This window comes from Juglans regia, chromosome 11 (assembly GCF_001411555.2).
Source record: "Juglans regia cultivar Chandler chromosome 11, Walnut 2.0, whole genome shotgun sequence".
Taxonomy (NCBI): Eukaryota; Viridiplantae; Streptophyta; class Magnoliopsida; order Fagales; family Juglandaceae; genus Juglans; species Juglans regia.
Window position 1 is genome coordinate 18,078,242 of NC_049911.1, and position 8,330 is coordinate 18,086,571.

The 8,330-nt window shown below is 32.7% G+C and overlaps 1 long non-coding RNA gene across 1 annotated transcript; it reads left to right on the top strand.

The window, feature by feature from the left end:
- Positions 1-3,294: 3,294 nt before the first annotated feature.
- On the top strand, positions 3,295-7,630 carry LOC108983943. Its single transcript, XR_001994949.2, has 3 exons — positions 3,295-3,530; positions 3,680-3,825; positions 7,386-7,630. It is a non-coding gene; the product is annotated as an uncharacterized LOC108983943 (long non-coding RNA).
- Positions 7,631-8,330: the final 700 nt, after the last annotated feature.

Here is an 8,330-nt window from a genome sequence, read left to right on the forward strand (position 1 = left end):
TTTTGAAAAAGAATGAATTTTATTATTAAAAAATTAGTTTTTTTTTTTAATATAGGTATAGTATTTATTCATTTTTTTTAAAAGATTGTACGGTACTTGCATATTTCATGACTGTAAATATCATTTCTATTTTAGTTTTAACTTGGTTGTCGAGTTTTCCAAATATGATATTTTCGAAGAGAAGTTTGGTAAGGTGACTTTTTTCTAAAGTTGTTTTTTTAATCTTAAATTTTCTCATTATCAGTCACGTTTGTTGAATTGGCATATTTTTTTGTCAACTGCGTAAATTGTATCAAGATATTCATGTTTTATCATCAAAGAAAATAATAAAAGTGGGCATTCCTTTGTTTAAGAGTTTAATAAAGTTGTTTAAAAAAAAAATAGAGTTTAATAAAGTTGCACATATTCTTACATATAGATAGGGATGACAATATATGACACGACTCGTTAACCCAATACGAATACGACCCGTTAGAATTTAGCCTTAACGGGTTCGGGTCAAAACAGATTGACCCATTAAGACACGATTGCTTAACGGGTTGATAACAGGTCAACCCGTTATGACCCGTTAAGAAAGTTAAAATTACAATTATACCCTTATACCTAAAAAATAAAATTGTTGAGATTTTAATTTCGATATTTTTATTGTTTGGATTATAATTTTGGACTTGTAGTTAGTTTTATATTTTTTATAGATATTGTGATTTTAACATTTATATAAAATTATGCTAAACTTAACTAGGTCAAACGGGTTAATTTTAGGTCTGTTCAACCCATTTACATAAATAGATCAAAATGGGTTGACATGTTAATGGGTCGTGTTAGGATTTGAAATTTTGACACGATAAACTTAACTGTTTAGATTAAGATTGACCTATATAGTATAATATACATATTTTGATACGATACAAAAATAACCCATTAACACAATTTAACACTCCTACATATAGACAAACTCGATTTATTATCATTTTCTTATCATGTCATTCCCTCCTATTTACCTATCAACTCACCATGTTGTTGGCTTCTTCATTCATCACTGTGGCTCTCCAATTTCATGGAATGCTCCTCACCACAAAAGTTACCTACCCCTTGACATCTTCAAACTTCACAAAAGTTACCTACCCGAATCCTTGGTGGGCCCTCCAAATCTTTTTATATCCAACCACCCCCCACCCCCAATTCTCAGTTCTCGTTGGCGGTCTCTAGTCCTGTTTCTCAAGCTAAATCTCTTAGGTTATATTTGGGCCATGGGCCGGTAATTTCCTGCTTAAGGGCCTCAGCCCACACCATAAAGGATCATCTAAAATGGAATTGTTGGTTGGTGATGTTATACCTACACTAATGGTGATCGAAGAAGCATGTAGCATAAGGTGTAGAAAACATTGTCCCCTACCATTTTCGAAACTGTTTGGGACAAGAGCGAAGTGTAAGATTTTCAAACTCCTCATATTCTAGATAATAAAAGGATGAAGGGAGAGATAAACGGTTAATTTAAAATAACTTTCATAATTTCAGTTGAGAAAAGAGCATGTCAATATATCTCATACCTCAACTTTATAATCAGTGTGAATGTTGTTGAAGTTAATTCTGAGCATCAGAAGAAAATAAACCTTGCTCAGGATAATTGAGCAAGGTCATTTAGACCACATTGCTTGATAATTCCGAGCATCACAATAAAATAGCTCTTGTTTGGAATCACCAAACAAGACAAGTCCGACTGACACATCACCAAACAAGATTAGTCTAATCGACATATTACTCTATTACGCCATCTTCAGCAGGGCATACGTGCCTTGCACGTAAAATCTTTACTAGTAGTTTATATATACACACTTATCATTATTATATTTGTAGTGACTCAAACACAATGCATAATATTAGAAATATGAATTCCAGTTATCTTTTTAAATACTTAAGTAGTTCCAGTTTATATAAGCTCAACTTTGTACAAGTTGTATTAATTAATTATCGATTATAATTTTGCATTCATGATAGGATCATTTAATATCATAATCGAATTTGATTGAGTTGATTTCAAAGAACTTGTTTAGTAGTTTTATTTATTTACAATCGTGCTCAATAATTAATTAGAATAAATTTAAACGAAAACACTTGACTCAATTTCACATATATTTGAAAGTTATAGACTAATCACAAGAAGAATTAGGTAATTATATAAATTCCATTTAGTTTTAAAAAATTAGTGAACATGAATATTCTCAGAGCACTCTCATTGGATTCGCTAAAAGTTAAATTTATTGAAGATTTAGTTATTAAACCATAAAATGTGATCACATTGGAATAGCTAAATTTCAAATAATTGAAATTAAGCTATAGTCACTTCTAAAATTATTTCCAAATTTGATAGGAGCTATTCATTCATCAAATACATTTTATATTAATTATTTCTCTCTCCCTTTTATATCAATTATTTATCTCTCCATTTTAAATGACAATTGAAAAAATATAATTAGAATATGATTATTAATTAATATATAATATAATGAATAGTAAAATATGATAAAATAAAATAAATTCATAATTAAAAAAATTTAAAATATTTTTGAAATTATTAATTATTCATTACTATATAATGAATAAATGGATAATCCAATGTAGAGATTTGATATGAATAGTTAAAGTCAAATTCATCTTATATTATTTTATTTCTATATAATAAAAAAATAGTTATTCTAATGTAGAGACTTATATGAATGGAATAGATAAAAGTTAAATTCATCTTACATTCATAAAAAATATACTTTAATTTTAACTAATATAATGAAAGTGCTCTCAATTGTCTTTATTTCTCAAGCTTATTCCATACACAGACTTACATCCATATAATTTATAAACAAATATGTCCCTCAATATTGCTGGTCTTTTTTGTCTATCCGATTATTTCAATGAGGCAAAATGGAGGAAGATAATGAAAATTGAAAAACGCTAGTATGCCGTTTGAGTTTGCCTCCTCACTTTGACCACTTATGTATATAAATTTTTTTTAAATTAATGATTAAGGAAACAACTTTTAATATATTGATGTATTTTTTATTTTTTAAAAATATTTAAATATGTTAACAAATATGAAAATATAAATATATAAATATAAATTTGTGCCAATAGGACACCCAACGCGGTCATTACTGAACAACAGCCTACATGACACAATGAAAATTTTGTGAGGGCAAAGATGGAAATTCATTCAGAAAAAGAAAGATCCCAAAACTATTGGGCTTTAGAGACCCACGGCCCAAGCAAATCAATGAGGGCGTTGGTGAAAAACCTGTCAGGCTTTTTCAGGGGGTGCTCGTCGGCAAAACCTCCCCAAAGGAACAGCCTCGCTCTGCACTGCTTCGGACATCAATATTCGGCAGAGGCAAGCCAAGCAGAACAGCCACCTATTTGGCCATTTTCATTCGCATCTTGGGACTCTGGAACTGTTTCTGTATCATCATAAGAAATGCCAAGAGAGAAGAGCCCTGGCTTGAAAATCCTGTGGCTCTGGACCCTCGGCACTGCCGCCAGTATTGTCTCACTCTCTCCCTCTCGGTCTCTCTCTCCCGCGCGCGCGAGCGCACGCACGCACGCACATATAGCTAACATCTACTTGCACACACACATATATGCTAACATCTACTTAGACACACATTTATACGAGCAATTATTCTTGCAGTACTCGTCACGAGTGTTGTTCGGAATAGGCTGCGAGATATGGAGAGCCTCATGAATGCTCAACAACAGGAACCCATTCCCTCAGATACGCTTCTGGTTGACACGGTGCCGGGGTCTGAGGATGTTGTGCGAGAAGACACATCATAGGTTTGGATCAATCCCCTTTCCTTGTAACTGGGTTTTTTGTTAAATTCTTGGAGTTGGAGGTTTGTTTTATTTTTTGATGGGTTTGTAGGGTTTTGAGAACACTGTGTGCGGCCTGTTTGTTGAATGTTCTGAATGCGACTGCGAATTTCCGTCCTGGCTTTGTTCATAAGTTTGGCTTGCTTTCGAAGGATTTCATTCCGGTTGTTTGTGTGTTTTTGGTAGTTGTAGATGAACTGTGGATAAATGAGTATTTCTTTCTAGGGTTAAGCTGCTTTGCCACAGATTGGAAACGGAGCCTAGTGGTAGAGTTGGCTCGTGAGGGTTCATATTGAAAATCGAATTTAAACCCCCAAGTGTTGTGTTTTAAATCATCTTAATTTTGTTTTGTACTTGTTGAAGCTGTAAAACTGTAATTGTTAGTTGGTTCCAACTGTTGAGCCGCTTGGCAGCACTCCGTACATGTTTTTTTTTTTTTTTCTTTTCTTTGGATATTGTAAATTCAAAGAATAGCACATGGCCACAAAACTGTAATGCCTATATTAGTTGTTTTGTTTGATGTTCTAATCAGATTTCCATTATTACTGACATCTGAGTAAAATATTTGGAGCTTCTACAACTCTCTTAAACTGCATCTGATTCGTCAATCGGTGTATATATGTAACGCCCCAATAGAAAGCCCAAACTACATTATCTATATTCCAAAAAGACTAGTCAATAATTCAATTGGAGCCACAATGGAACTTTATAAAGAATAAGAATTTTTCCTTCCCAAGTAATGTGGGATCCCATACACTACCTACCTTTATCCATATCATATGGGATACCACAATCTACCATCTTTAAATTTTCACCGTCCTCGTCGGGCCTATCCATTGTAAGTGGTACGGCTCAAGTCCTACATTTCTGGTTGGAATAGTCTCTGATACCATTTGTAACGCTCCAATGGAAGACCCAAACCACATGGCCTATACTTCAAAAGGATTAGTCAATGATACAATTGGAGCCTCATTGGAACTTTATAAAGAGCAAGAACTTCTCATTCCCAAGCAATGTGGGATCTCATGCACCACCTACTCTTATCCATATCATAGAGGGGTATCACAATATATCAGAAAAAACCTGAAATTGTAGCACATGGCAGCAAAACTGTTATGCCTGTGTTAGTTTTGTTTGATTTTCTCATCACATTTTCATTATTATTAGCATTGAGTCATATTTGGAGTTACTTCTAGTTTGGTGAACTGCAATTGATTGGTCATCCATGCATATGTATCAGAAAAATGAAAGTCTTGAATAACAATTTATGTACCAAAACTGAAAGTGTTGGGGTTTCTTGGTGCTGTGGAAAATAATTTCATTTTCACCCTCCAACTACCAGGCATTTTCTCCAAATTACCAAAAATGACATTGGACGCTCAAACTTATGAAAACTGATAAATGGCACTCTCATCCAAATCCTCTTTTAGGCCTCGTTTATATTCGTAACCCATCTCAACCCACCTCAACTCATCTCATCTCATCATTACAATTTTCTTAAATTCCCACACAAAATATAATAAACAATTCAACTTTATCAAATTTCAAAACAATTTTTTCAAATTTCCACACAAAATATAATAAATAATTCAACTTTTATTCTACTATTCACAAACCATCTCAACTCATCTCTGAATCCAAACCACTCCTTAGTCTGTTTCTAGACAATCTCTAGGTCTGGTAGATGTCATTGGATCATTCTGGTGCATTGGGGTTTCATGGTCCTCTAGAATTTGATATAAATAAAATGTGGTTTCTTTGTACCTTCAAGAGAAGGTTCTGATTTCTTTAGGTAATAGGTAAGAACATGGTGCTTTTGGAGAAAAAGGCTTGCACTTTTTGGGTGCTCAGAACCTGTAGATAATTGATTCAGTGGCAGAATACTTCTGGTCCTCTAGGGACTATTTACATTGTCTACATTTATTTCTGCTTGTAGATGATTGGTTAGACGCGATTTGATCATGCTATGTTTCAAGAACCATATGATGATCAAGGAAGAATCTCATGTTGGTAAAAATGCTCTTGATAGATTTAATTTGTTCAAATGGTAAAGGCCTTGTTCTTGAGGTTATGCTTCTCCCAGGTCTAAGGTTCGAACCCTTGGATGCAAATAATTTCTTGGGGCCATGTCTCATTGGTGAAAAGCCAATGATTTACATGATTTCATGTGATGTGGTCACGTTACATGGGTCCAGGGTTTAACTGGGTAAAAGATGTATCTTGTTTGCAAGGTTGTCGGAGGTCCTCATCATAAAAAAATAAATTTAATTTTCTCAATGCGACTTTTTAGATCTATAAGTTACTTTTGAACATTTCACTAGCTTTCAGAACAGTGGGTTCATGCTTTTTGGAGACAACACGACCTTGCATGGTTCTTATGTTAATTGAAGCTTAGATTATCAGAAGAATCCCTTTTGCTTTGAAAGTTTAAAGATATTCTATTGTTAATATATCCTTCTGTTTGAAAATTTTAAGTCTCTTTAGGATCCTAAGCATTGCTTGAAAGATTTTGTCATGCCATGCCATCCTTCAGTCAGTGTATTTCCTCATTCCTTTGCTTGTTTTTCTTCCTCCTGGAACCGTTATTGCCTTCTAAGGTCTCAATGTACTTGAGGCCATGCGATCTTTATTAGAAGTTATACGAGGTGGAGTCATGGGTATAGACGGAAGGATGGCCCCTCTGTACTTGATGTTTAAGTATTTGGAATGATTGTAATGCCAAAAACTTCAAAGATTGTGGAATGATCTGATGAGAGATTATTTCAGGAAAAAAAAAAGCACAGGTATCGGATCTTAACATAGACAAAGCACAAGGGTGATAATTGATTGATAAAAAAATTCCTAAAAACAATAAATGGTAGCATAACTGTATACATATAAAATACACGAATATATATACTATATCTTATTATGCTATATAACATACTTAAATATACTTATGACCACCTTATATAATATAACTAAGCGTATGCTTGCCTATATAACATTCTTAAATATATAAAGTAATAGATATCATACAAAATATAAGTCATATGAGTAACACGTGTTCTACAAGCTTTAAATGAGTCCGAATGAACCTAGACGAGTCTGTACGAGCATTTCATTAGTGTTCACTATTTAATGAACCAAGTTGGAGTCAACTGGATTTATTCATAACAGCTCGGTTCAACTGCAGTCCTAATTGTAACGATTCAATGTTATTAATGTACATTTTACTTCCAATGTATGTTGATGATATCTCCATATAAACTTAGAGAGTATCTATATCTGAGAAGTATTAAATATACCTCAACAGTTGGAATTATTTTTGAAAACTTTGATACTTATCAACCAAAAAAAAAAAAATTGATACTTGATGAAATATCTAGTGCATAATAGGGAGGACATACCAATTTGTATCCAATGTGGATACGGCTCCCTCCCAGAGGTATCCTTGATGTTTCCTTGTACTATTTATTCTTTTGTTGTTTACCCCCTCTCTCTCTCTCATTATGCATATCACTATCTTTTGCTCTCATTGCCAGTTGTGGTTGCGATAAGAAGACATGGAGAAGCATACAGACATGTTAGGAGAAGGTACTTGGACCAATTTTATTCTATTGGACTACTTGCTGGAATCTGAGGAAGTTTCAGAGTTACTGGATTGTTTCGATGTCATCTCGTAGCAAACTTTTTTGTTGATTTTTTTTTTTTTTTTTTTTTGTTCTCAAAAATTTGATTCTTGTTGGACAGGAATAATATAAAAACGATGTTCTATGGGATTTTTCTCTTTTCTGATTCTTTATTTTGACATTGCTGTCTTGCAATTGGTGAAATTATTCTGAAAACTAATGTCCCCCCATTGACAGGATGAACCTTTCGAGCAATTATTTTAGTTGAATTTTAATAAAATGGGATGTGAAGAAAACTTTAAAATTGAATGAGAAACTATGAATTTGCTAGAATTAGAAATGTGTAAGTGGTTGGGAGTAATTTATGCTTAGAGTAGTGCTATTATGCTTTCTCAATTTGCCCACTTGGTGTGCACTGCAAATTACGCTTTTTTTCTTTTTCTTTTATTTTTTTTATTTCAAACATTTTTTAAACATGTTTAAATATTTTTAAAAAATTAATATATTAATAGTCACTTTTTTAACTATTAAGTAAAAAAAATAAAAATAAAAAAAATTAAATATATAAAGGATCAAAATGAGTAGGCAAAATAAGAAGACATATTAATATTATTCTTTATGCTTAATAATAGTTATAAAGCATATATTCAATTCGAAGTTAAAATTTTCCCCCTCAGAACTTTATGTTTGGAATCAGAAATAGTTGCTTCTACGCATTCCAATCTAACAAAAATAATTATCTGTACTATTATCTAAAGAGTAAAAGACATCAAGCATTTGGATGATTTTTCATAGAACGCTGCAATACCTATCACGATTCACCACTTTAAAAGGCAAAAACTGAATGAAGTTTTTATT